The 12955-nt window shown below is 37.0% G+C and overlaps 2 protein-coding genes across 5 annotated transcripts in view; one reads left to right on the forward strand and one right to left on the reverse strand.

Moving 5' to 3' along the window:
• slc25a16 (solute carrier family 25 member 16) overlaps positions 1–12803 on the reverse strand; it is a 32283-nt gene extending 19480 nt beyond the window's left edge. Inside the window, exons 1-2 of one of the 2 annotated variants that reach the window (XM_066679274.1) lie at positions 4269–4308; positions 1838–1905 (exon numbers count right to left, since the gene is read on the reverse strand). The gene's annotated coding sequence lies outside the window, so the exon portion shown is untranslated. Of the gene's footprint in view, positions 1–1837; positions 1906–4268; positions 4309–12709 lie in introns of those variants that run through there. The other variant, XM_066679275.1, reaches the window with a different exon arrangement.
• tet1 (tet methylcytosine dioxygenase 1) overlaps positions 1–12955 on the forward strand; it is a 41565-nt gene that overhangs the window by 6529 nt on the left and 22081 nt on the right. The window lies entirely within an intron of this gene.

Genomic DNA, 12955 nt, shown 5'->3' on the forward strand with positions numbered 1-12955 from the left:
CTATGTCTATAGCAAGCGAGCTTTGTTTTTAGTCTGTGGATTACGGTGTGTTAGGATACATTTACATCATTTCTGGCTGCTTGACTGCTTCTCTGACACTGGTTGAGTAACTGAACTGAACTGTCATGGTTTCCATGGTTTCACCCTCTATCACCTTGACATCTAATACTAGAGCATGTGTCCACCATCTCAGAGTCCAGTGTGTTGGTGAGATAGCGTAAAGATGGCTCTGCTTTGCTGTGAATTGCTGTGTTTTTAAGTTTTCAGATTAAATTTAAGCCTTATTTTTACATGACCAAGGAAAAACAAATAAAAACAATGTTTCTGGATTTAACACTGCTGTATGTAACCAAATATTTATAGGTTTAAGGTGTTTGTAAGTTATTGTTATTTCAAATATCTTAACAATAATGATGCTACATATTTCTAGCAGAATATACAGGGTGAAGTTTGCATCAAGATGTTATTTTGTACTTTAATGCTTTAATGGAAATTTGAAGCTTGTAGCAGACATTCTGTACCGTATCATGTAGTAGAACCAAGTTAAAATTTGCTCAGAATAATCCACTCAGGAATATACATAAATGAGGTTACCAAATTAATATTTTGTTTATTGTTAACTCTTAAGAACAGTTTTGGTCATTTGGATTTCTAAAATTTCTCAACTGACTGTTGAAAAACAGGGCTTTTCCTATGGAGTCAAAAAGGGGTCAAAATGTTTTTGAGTTTGTAAAACAATATTCACAAATATATCAGACTTTGTAACTGCGTTACGAAAGTAACGACATACATGTAAAATTAACATCCACAAATGTATTAGAATGCACAAATTGTAATCAACAACAACAATAATAATAATTAAATTCACAAATGTGAAATGTGAAAAAGATTTGCATTTGTGAATAAAATGTCGTGAATGTGTGAATCAGTACCTCTCAAATGGCTTAAAATGTGCAAGAGCAAACATGTTTAAGGTTCCAAATGTGACAGTGGGAGTTTATGAATGAGGTGGAAAAATCCACACATTCACCTTCTCTGCTGCGCGTGTGAATCTCTTTTTGCAGTTGCGGATTTAAGACCCTGTTTTGAAGGCTAATTGATGGACCAATAGGAAAGCTATAGCTGGACCAATCAGATCACAAGGTTTGTTTAATCAATCGGAACATTGATTTGTTGCTGTCAACCATTGTGCTTTTCCACCAAAATAACTCCGGTTCTTGAGCCAGTTCCGTTCCTGATTCTTGGAATCTTGGTTCTTTCCAGTGAACAGCCTTTTCAGAGGTTGAAAAGAAATGTATTTTTACCTGGTTGTTATAGAAAGATAAGTAACAAGACGCACGTCTCTCTCTGACACTCAGCCTTGATGGCTCACCAATTCATAATCATATGATTATAGCATGATAATCCAGCCGCTCATATTGAAGAATTACAATGTGTGAAAATGTTCATTTTAGTCATACAATCAAATGCACATGGCTGTGTTTTCACATTGAGCGCAGAGCTCCAAAACGACACAATCAGAAATTTCATCAGCATGAGGAGGAATGGAGGAATCATTTTAGCGATAAGTAAGTGAAATACAATTGACTCTTTTTCTGCCAGCATGTTTGCCGCTGGTTAGCTTCGATGCTATGCTAGTTCAGTAGTATATTCTAATGGAATTTGTGAAGCTGACCGTAAATATTTTGTAAATGTGCAGGGGCACAGAGCTCAGCTGATGGGGGGGATGTATGTATTGATTGCTCCAAAGCAGTCTGTGTCTTTGTTGGTCTCACTAATGGGGTGGTGTGGGGGCTGATGGACCATTATATTTGACAGTGGGGAGGAGATTTCTCACCTGCATTTCACACCAACCTCATGAGTAGTCAATGTGTGAGCCACAGGGATTGAGAAAAACTATCACATCTGATTCATAGCAAAATAGAAGAGAAACATATTACAATATTAGAAAGCTGTAAACACAACTGTATACAAAGGTCAGAGCTCCAAAGAAACCATATAAATGTGTGATATAAAATTTAAACAGATGAATGATATACAGACTTCATTCATTCATTCATTCATTCATTCATTATCTGTAAACGCTTATCCAATTCAGGGTCGCGGTGGGTCCAGAGCCTACCTGGAATCATTGGGCGCAAGGCGGGAATACACCCTGGAGGGGGCGACAGTCCTTCACAGGGCTGATATACAGACTTCTCTCTTGTTATTGTTGCTGGGTTTGTGTTGAATATTTGCATGTGTAGCTTTTTGAGAACAAACGTTTTTAGGCAGGTGAAATTTGTTAAACAATCAAGGCATGTCAGGTCAGATCCCCTCAGATGTGGCTGAAAGGCCTCAAACTCCAGGGGGTTAAGGTGCCCCTTCAGGTGTTTATGTTTCACTGAGCTTCACTATGTTTTTCTTGGTCAGTTACATTGTCCCTAGTAATTGTGCCCAACAGTCAGTATTCTCCTTTGTTTCCCAAAGACCTTGTATCCCAGTGAACCAAACATACAAATATCCTGGCTCTTTGACAATACACTGAACACAAACATGCACACATTCAGTGAACTCATTCAACCCTCTGTAGTTTTGCTAATGTTCAGTCTGGAAAGGAAGTCTTGAACAAAATAAGCTTGTACGACAATCCTCCCACGTCCTGGTAGTAGTTCTGGGAAATGCCCAGTTAATAACACAGTGATGCTGCACAAAAAAGTCTACTAGTAATGCATACGTAATTACAACATTGGGAGTGTAGTGTTCAGTACTACTCTTGTAGTTCTTGTTGTAAATATAACAGCTTAAATTTGTTCACATACACTTGATGATCATGATGATTTTGTGTGATAGAGAATGTGGGAATTTCAGTTAGTGGTGTGTGAATTTACAGGCTCTGTGTGTGTGTGTGTGTGTGTGCCACAAAAGTGGGCCTGGCTGGTAGGAGGCTGAGGTGGCAGAAAGGATTCATATGAATCGTGAAATGTCAGAAACACTGTGAATGCCTCTGCAGCACTCACTACTACAGTAGGATTACATCTCATATTTTTTGACTACCTACCCCTTGCTCTCTCCACAAAACCTAGCTAAAAAGGAAAAACAAACCACATAATTTTAAATGTGTTTTGCCCTTTTTATGTTTTACTAATTAAATTTTAAGGTCACATTGTAGTGTTTTAGGTTTTTGCAATAAATACTGTAAAAGTGTGTCAACATTTAAAAGTGGAGCTTTTTATAACTATAATAAGGAGCGAAGTACATTTTGCAAATCTGTAATCCTGTGAAAAATGTGAAAAATTAGTTGTATAGGTCACAGCTTAGGATTGTTGACATTTTATATTTTTTTATTGTTTGCTACAATCTCCCATTGATAAGAGATGTACAATATGGTTTAAATGTTTGAGATCATATGTCTTCTTCCTAAATGTGAGTCCAACAAGTTACAGTGACACAGAGCTGTCATCTAAAACTGCTCAAATAAATGGCTTGAGGAGATTAAGATAATTCACTACCATACAGTAGAGGAAATTCAAAGGAGTATGGGAGGACAACAAGAGTTTCCAAAACTGGGATTCTAAAAAGAAACATGACCTATAGAATTATGAGATAATGATATTTTATAGGGCAGCGTGATGGCACAGTAGGCAGTGACACAGTCACACAGATATTGCATTTGCAATCTCAACATGTTTATGTTGTGAGACACCAGCATTCTATTTTTTCTGCTTATAATAATTTATTATTTGTGAAGACTTAATGAAAGAAATATTACATACAATATTTGTGAATTCTCAAGCCTCTTTTAACTCTCGACTCTGATCAGGTCAAAAAGCATTCTCTACATCAGCGTTTCTCAAAGTGTGGGGCAAGTTTCATTAAAAAGCGCCCATGCACAATGGATTAATTAATAGCCCTTAAACATACTAAAAGAACATTAGATAGGAGACCAGAAAAATGTAGTTTGCCTGGAACCAAAATCTTTTTTTATTCGCAAGTTTTTATTTTGAAAATGCACCGCCAAGGATAATGGGTTATGGCAGCTAGTCAGACAAGGTGGGTCTTTAAGCCTTTGTTAAGGCACCTGTTCAAATATAAAGCTGCTCCAATCATCAGCACAACAGATAACAATGGCGGCTAATTACAGTTATGAATGCGGCTTATATGTAACTGTTACGAAACAGAGGAGGGTCTGAGAGTTAGTTAACGTTAATGTTAGTTGTCACATATATATATATATATATATATATATATATATATACACACACACACACACACACACACACACTAACCTTAGCAGTGTTTCTGTGGTGTAGCATGTAAAATTCCGTAGTGTGTTGTTTGGTACACAGCCTCATTCTCTAATGTTAATGTTAATCAAATGCTGTTCTACATCATTTTAAATGCCGTATTTTACTGCCTTATCTACATGAACCAGCTTAGCTAATACTTTGGGAATGGGGTGGGCTTTGACTCAGCAAATATGACCCCCTCAATATCAGACTCACTCCTACACCCTTGCACCTGCCTTTGCTAATTTTTGCACTGATAGAAAAGTGACAAACTGAAGCACCAGTTTAATTAGTACGCCAATTTTCTGTATTTTTAAATGTTTTAACATTGCTGTTAATGATGCATCTGGTGTTATAATGTTAATCTACCGATTTAGAGATAGAAGATGTTACTTCAATAAATTAGAAAGCTGTAAACTTTCATGTGTATTTTATTTCCATTTATTGGGTGCGAATTGGTATGGGTAGGGCATGGAAATTCCCCTTCATCTGAGTTGGGGAGTGATAGAAAAATTGAGAACCACTGCCCTACATTGAACTCAGTATGTTAGAGCAGAAAAACTATTATGTGCAGAGCAGGACAAGGATTTAGAGCCACTTTTAGGTTTAGGACAAAACAAAATATTCCAATGAGGATTTTGTAAAAGTGGATTTAAAAATATGGGTCAAGTAGGAAAATTAGAAACGGCAGTGTTTTCTTTGGGGTAAAAGGAACACAGCAGCTATACTAAACCTCTATCCCATTTTAATAATCTCAGTCTAAACTATTACTCTTTGTTCAAATTACTGCGCTGGAATGAATTAAACCTAACGTGCATAGGCCTTTTAGGTTAGAAAGTTTTCAATGTCAGGCTTTAAGAAGAGAATGTATGTTTTGAAATGTTGAAATGTTTTCTTTGAAATGTTGTAGGTGTTGGGAGAAAGTTTCTCAGACTGTATAGGGTTTGGGGTGTTGTGAAATGATCAATAAGGCAGCAGGCAGCAAGGACTACCTACATGTTTCGACCTAATATCCTGGTCTTTTTGTGTATTTTTTTTCCTCTCTGCTGTTGCCTGAAGAGGGTATTAACCTTCACTGTCACCATGGTGGTACCCTCAAGGGTAAATATTCTGTACCTTTAATTAGGAAACATAATTTTACTATATTCATCTTCTGGAGAAGAGAATGTAATGTAACTTTAGGGAACACAGCTGCACTTTAAAACTGTTTAAACTGTTAACACTCCTTCACTCACACCAACCTAGATTCAGGGAACCAAAACTCCTGTCCAGATTCCTAATTCATTAGACAATTGAGTGTTCAGACTCTGTGTGAAATGACACAGCACAGTGTTTTGTGATCTACTCGTACCAGTACAACAAATACTAACAAGCCACCACAACATCAATGTCACTGCAGAGCTGAGAATGCTCCACCACTCACATAATGGTAGACATTTAGGGTCCTAATCATTTAAACAAAAAAAGTGGGTAAAAGTGGGATATCATTGTAAGAAGGGAAACCTGTGGACTACAGCATGTATTCATAGAATGCAAAATGCTCCTGTATGGAGTCATGTGACTCTGGTGCATTCTGGGATATGTGTCGTGAGGAGCAGGCGTGACAAGTGCGCTACCATCACCTCGATTGTTTGGTGTGAGTTGGTCAGGAGGGCCGGCTTAGCTAAGACTTTTTCTTATCTTGAAATTCTTGATAAAATGGACATTGTGTTTAGATACCTAATAAAGTATAGATATAGTCACCAAAATCACCAGTGTTTAATATTATCACAAATCTCTAGTCTTTGCTCATGCAAATAGTGATGTGGACACAGAATAATCCATGGACATTGCAATGTACTGTATATAAATTACGAAAACCGCTTTTATGTGGACGTCCATGTGAAGCTGATTATTTAAATGAGGTGCAATCTACCAGTCTGCACGTCCCGCTTAGCAACCCTACCTTACACGTCCAAATACCGTGGCCCAAACATGTTAATTCCTGTCACAGGGGGCTCCTGACCAAGCAGTAGTCACTAATAAAATTGACGGTGAATCGGCGGCCACTAATAAGTGGCAGTGGTGTGGTGGGTGAAATGCCTCCTCCGTCACTCTGCATGCAGAGTTCCAACCCAAACATCATGAGATATAATGGTACTGTACAGGTGTATCATTGACACTGAAAGTACAGGTAGTATTACTGTACCTTTTAAAGGTACAACATTGGTTTTAAAGTCTAGTTGTGTTCTCTAAAAACACATTAAATTCTTTTCTCCAGAAGGAGAAATAAATATCTGTAAGCTTTTGTTATGGTACTGTGCAAAATAAAATGATATATACTAAGTCCCGTAGATGAAATGGACCAAGTGAATCAACACAACTTCTCTACAATTAATATAGATTATGGTACAATAATGTTGCCTAAATATAGGTGCTGAATATATACCATTGAGGGTTCCACCACAGTGACAGATTTTCTAAGTGTATACTGGGGAATCTAGATGCAATCTTAAAATTAGTGACCCACAATCATAGACTAAAAACTCTGTGACTTTGACTTTGGGTGTTAAAGGGTCTCAGACTGAAGTCTTTTAAAAGTCTTTTCAGAATCCTTTCATTGCATTCTAGTGTATGGTTAGCATAAAGGTGTTGTAATAGGTTCAAAGTCAGAACTCTGTGTAGGCAAGTCAATTTCTTCCACAGCAAGCTCACCTCAGCCTGCCTTTATAGACCTTGTTTTGTGCACTGGAGCACAGTCATGCTGGAACAGAAAAGAGCCTTGCCCAAATGCCCACAGAAGCATACTATTGTCCAAAATGTCTTGATATGCTGAAGCATTAAGATTTCCCTTCACTGGAACTAAGGAGCCAAGGCCAAAACCTGAAATACAACCCCTTAGGTTTATTCCCCCTCCACTAAACTTTACAGTAGACATATTGCAGTCACATAGCTAATGTTCTTCTGACATTCACCAAACCCAGACTCATCCATCAGACTTCCAGATAGAGTAGCATGATTAGTCACTCCCAAAACATTCCCACTGCTGCAGAATCCAATGGCGGCATGCCTTATATCACTCTGTCCAGCACTTGGCATTGTGCTTGTTGATATAAGGCTTGCATGTAAGTGTTTAGCCAAGACAACCTATGCCATGAAGCTCCCAGCATACAGTATTTGTGCTGATGTTATTGCCAGAGGATAGTGCTGGGCGATATGAGTGCACGCGTATACTCATGCTTTTACGGTAAACGAACAGGCGACCACATGAACGTTAGAGGGTAAACAAGACTATAATGGGTTCAATTCAAGTGCTTGTGTGTAAGTATTAAATATATAAACATGTATATTAAATATGTTTCAGTCTCCTGTTCACTGTGTTTTGGGGTGTATTGTGTCTGATATAGGAAACCCCCTGTCAAAACACAAGCACAGAAACTTTCCCTCATGCGCAGGGACAATCCGGTGGGTTTTTCTTCACTCAAAGTGTATTTTCCTCCCGGGAAATGTTTTCTGGTTTGTGAGAGCACTGTTCGTTGCCTGACGTTGTTTTCTTCACACTAAATTACTTTCTCTGCTCGCGAATTTTTAATTGACTCCGATGCCATAGATCAGGCTGCTTTTCTTAAATAAAAACTCCCAAGGGTGAAATTTTTACGCCTGGGTGTGCTCCAGACCCACCGCGTTACTGAACTGGATAAGCGGTTAAAGGCAGTGAATGAATGAACGTGCGAAACTGAAAATGTTCCAGCTTTCCCACTGTTACAAGCACTGTTCTAAGCCTTCTAATGGGTTAAGTGCAATATTATAGTTCAGCACTTGGGAGTGTTCATATATTTATTATTTTAAACTCTTCTTAATCTGTCTTTTTACTCTTTCCACTTCTTTAAACATTTGAGATGGTAATGCCCTAAGAATCAAAACATAAGACAAAGATATGAATAATTTTATGTGGTAAGGAAATGTTATTGTTCCAGTGAAATCTTTCCTTGTGAATCTGATTAATGTGCATACTATATGTGCATATATGTGTTGTATAGTAATGAACATTTGGTGCATTCAGTCTATATGTTTAGGAGGATGTCCTTTGTTAGTGTGACAAAATGTTAATATCATGATAAATATTGAGATTGATCAATATAGAAAACATTTTTGAAAATATTTATATAGAAATATATATATAGAAAACTTTTTTTTTGCCATATAGCCCAGCTCTAATTTCAGGGTATTTTGGCTATAACAATATTATTGGCCATATGAACAAAAAACTGAAAAATACTTTATTAGTATTTAGTATTAGTAATATTTATTAGTATTAATTTTAAAAACAGACTATAGCAACAAATCAGTGTTATATTAATATGATTTATATTAAATTATTCATTCATTTATTCATTATCTGTAACTGCTTATCCAGTCCGGACCCTCAAGGCAGGATGGAAGAGGTGCCAGTCCTTCACAGGGCAATACACACTCACACATTCACTCACACACTCACACCTATGGACACTTTTGAGTCGCCAGTCCACCTACCAGCATATGGTTTTGGACCATAGGAGGAAACCGGAGCAACCGGAGGAAACCCACACGAACACGGGGAGAACACACCAAACTCCTCACAGTATATTAAATTAGATATATTTAATATATATTAATAATATTAAAGGCTTCTTTCATTTCTAACATAATACCATGGTTTATTGTACATCTGATATTTTATAACCAAACCACCTCCACAAGCCACTCCACTTTTTTGGAGCAAATTCCTCCACCTCAGAGCCACTTTCCACTGTACTTCACTGTGGCTAAATGGCTCATGTAAAGAACACATGCCATATTATGGGTAACTGCATGACGTCATGACGTAACCAAATCACCAATGTCATGATATTAATTATTCTTATTGTTTTGGAGTTGATAACACTATGGCACAACCCTAATTAATATATTTTAACCATTATAATAACTTAAAAAAATGAAATTAATATGGCTTATTTCTCATAACCAGTATTTACAGAACAAGTGATAAAATGTTAATTGAATTTAAGCTGAACTTTACAGGCAAAAAATAAAAACAGAGACAAAATAGATTTTGGCAGTGTGTTTCAGAAAGGGCCATGACATGGAAGTATTTGACCTCCCTGAATTTTATGACAGAAAGAAGACCTGCATCAGGGGACCTAGGTGTTTGAGCAGGAATGGTGTAGGAATGCAGGAGTTCAGCTGAATATAAACTGTGGTTTACGGTAGGCACGGGACCAGGAGGCAGACATAAATTAAAGTAATTTTATTAAGGGAAATTGCAAAACCAAAAACAACACAAACTGAAAATAAACAAGAGGGAGGGAAGCAGACACTCACACACATACAAGACCACATAAAATCACACTGAAAACAAAGGGGTATAAATACACGTCAAGGAACACCTGGTACCATAACGAGAGGGCATAGTTGGTAACATTAATGACAAGGCAGGGCTAAGAGAGGAGCCAAGAAAAATACAAAACAGAGCTGTGTGCTAAAGGACCAGATGACTGACAAGGAAACTCAGAAAAGACACCAAATAAGACAAGGAAAAACATGAAACTGGGCAAAATCATGACACTATGGAAGGATTTGTATTAGGGGTGGGTGATATGGGCCTAAAATTATATCACAATATTTCAGGGTAATTTGGCCATAACGATATTCTTGGCAATATAACAAAACACTGAAAAATACTTATTAATTTCAGCAAACTATCGCAACAAAATTAATGTTACATTATCATTAATGAAATTGTAATATATATAAATAATATTAAATGGTTTTATTTATTAAAAGACATTCAGAAGAAGTGAGAAATGGCATTATATGGGTATGGTATGGGCATTATATGACAGAGAGAGCAAAGAGGAGAAAAAGAGTGAGAGGGAGAGAGAGAGAGAGAGAGAGAGAGAATGAGTGGCTGTACAAGAGTTAGTGGACTGAATAGTGGACTGAATGTACACAGTGGAGTGAGCTGAAACAGACATAAGGACACAAGTTTGAGTAGTAAGTATTTGTTGCCCTTTTTTCATGTGTTTCGGTGTTAGTCATTAATAAGTTTTGTTAATGAAAGTGTTATTATCAGGTTTTTGAGAGCTACTGAGCAGTGAGCCAGGGTTTGTGGCTGCTAATTTTAGAAAGATAAGCTCACTTTTTCATGTTAGACATCAATTCTGGTAATAAGTGCTTTTCTTAGGTTGCTGTGTGGATTAAATGATTAGAGTTACAGTTTGTGTCGGTGGAACCCAAGCCTAGTTCAGGACAGTGCTATAATCAGGATTTTGAGAGTTATGATGATGAACGAGGGCAAGTGGTAGTGCCCGCTAAAATTATCTCACTTTTTAGAGTTGAACATCGATTCTGATAAAAAGGCTTTTCTGTCAATTGCTGGAAAGATATCAGGAAAGAGATTTTTTTATGTATTTAACGAGTATTTGGACTTTTAAAAACCTCCCTGTACTGTTAACAACCTACCCTTTGCATTAAACAGTCATTCTATAATGTTTTTAATGAACATTATTTGGAACTACATGTGATATCCTACCAGTTTCTTTAATAGAGTAATTCCTAAGCTGTGATTCAGCATAAGTAAATTTCACTCGGATGTGGACATGAACAATACATGTACTGTATGTAAGAAATACTTGTAAATGATATATTTTGTCACCTACAGGCCTAGTCCAATACATGTAAATAATAAAAAAGCCCCCTTGAAAAAACCTGCGAAGTAGCGAATCCGCGAAAGATGAACCGCAAAATAGTGTGTGATTACTGTATATGGGTTTTATCATGTAGTCAACATTTTATTCCATTACACACATTCCCCTAGCTCAACATCGGCTGAATCCCTAAGTGACTTATGTAAACATCACTCTGTGTGTGTAAGTGAGTGAGTGTGAGAGAGAGAGAGCGAGTATGGTCTGTGTTTGTGACAAAGAGATGGAGAGTGTGTGTTAATACAAGCCCAGAGAGCCAGTTGTGTTTAAGTAATTGAGTGAGAGAGATGTGTGTGAGATTTTATGACAGTACTGTAAAAGTGAATTACATTCAGCAGTAGGTAGAGGATGCTCAGGAGACAAAAAAGATATTTTTTTTTTTCATTGTATCCCTTTAAAACTTAACAGTAATAATAAATATTACTGTGCCTTGAAATAAAACAAACACAGAATATATGCTACATTGAGTCAGTATAGTTTATCTGCTTGTGTTAGAGCCCATTGGGTGCTGAATTATTCTAACAGTATTTTTGATTTTCCTCAACCAGGTGCTTCAACTTGAGGTGGTGAAACAGATTAATTGTGTTTCCCTTGTGTGTTGTTATAGGCTTTTTCAGTTCTTATATAATGCCATGGTAATGCATTGTACATTTTGTAACCAAACCACCTCCACATGACTGTCATAACTGCAAAGTCACTCCCCTTTTTTCCCACTATACTTCAAAGTGCCTAAATGACTCATTTAAAGAACTTATGCCATATTATGGGTAACTTTATGACGTCATTACATAAACAAGTCAGAATTTTAAAAATTATGATGATATTAATGCGAAAGATACGATATGGTACAGCCCACATTTTCAAGTGGCAGACTGTGGAGCACCCCTTCTCTGATATTAGGTACAACAATGCTTCCAATCGCACTCAAGTTTCATGTAATTGAATTTATACATTCTGTCATTACAGTGCCTAAAAATGAGCTAATCATGGAAACTCATACTCTACATCTGACGTTTGTAGATACATTGTGGTCCAGCATCAGTACTTCAGTACAACAACTTACTAATCTTTATATGGCAGAATGTCATCAAATGCCTCAAACAGCAGTATGCAGTATTTTCTAAAATGTTGATATGGCAGCAAATGGGGAAAAAAACAAATTTTACTACTTACAGTCTTGCAGGAAAATTTGGTTGAGCAGGTGTCTTTAGATTTTTGATGGTATAGTGTTTGATGAAAATCATAAAAATGCTGCTAATTGTGTTTTCTTCATTCCGGGTAGGCTCCGGACCCACCGTGACCCTGAACTGGATAAGCGGTTACAGACAATGAATGAGTTTTTTTCTAAATTGTTTTCTTCTAATGCAAGAAAACTGAGTGGAGTGGTTCTGGTGAATTTCCTAAAATTTCCAGTCAAATAAAATCTAAAGCAGGCATTGAGTGTCAAATATATCAATACTTTATGCTAATACAGTACACATGCTTCTCAAATTTACATTTTATATAGGAAAGCTCTTAAAGTTAAGGACAAATCATACAACTAATCCACATAAAAGCATTTTAATATTAAAAATTTGTATTTTCAAATAGTTTCAAATTTAAAAAACATGAGCAGGGTAAAGGCATGCTATTGCACCTGTTTGGACCCATGCAACTTAATGTTTAAGGTCTTTTAAATAGCTGTAATGATATAGCTGTGCTATATTTAGAACTACTTACGTCATAGTTCAGGTGGGTTTTCAGTGGTCAGATATTACTTCACTGAATTCATTCATTTTTTTCTCAGATAGGAGCTTGTGTGCGCTATTAGCTGCGGCATTATAAGAGCTGCTGTCTAAAGGCTGCTGACTCACTACACGACTCAAAACTCAATTCTCCTAGTTGCCACAGTCGTCATCACTGAGCGCACAACAACAATAGCTGTGCATCAGGGGAGCTGGGGGTGGTAGAACACGCTCCAAGAAA

Source organism: Hoplias malabaricus, chromosome 8 (genome assembly GCF_029633855.1).
Source record: "Hoplias malabaricus isolate fHopMal1 chromosome 8, fHopMal1.hap1, whole genome shotgun sequence".
NCBI classification, from domain to species: Eukaryota; Metazoa; Chordata; class Actinopteri; order Characiformes; family Erythrinidae; genus Hoplias; species Hoplias malabaricus.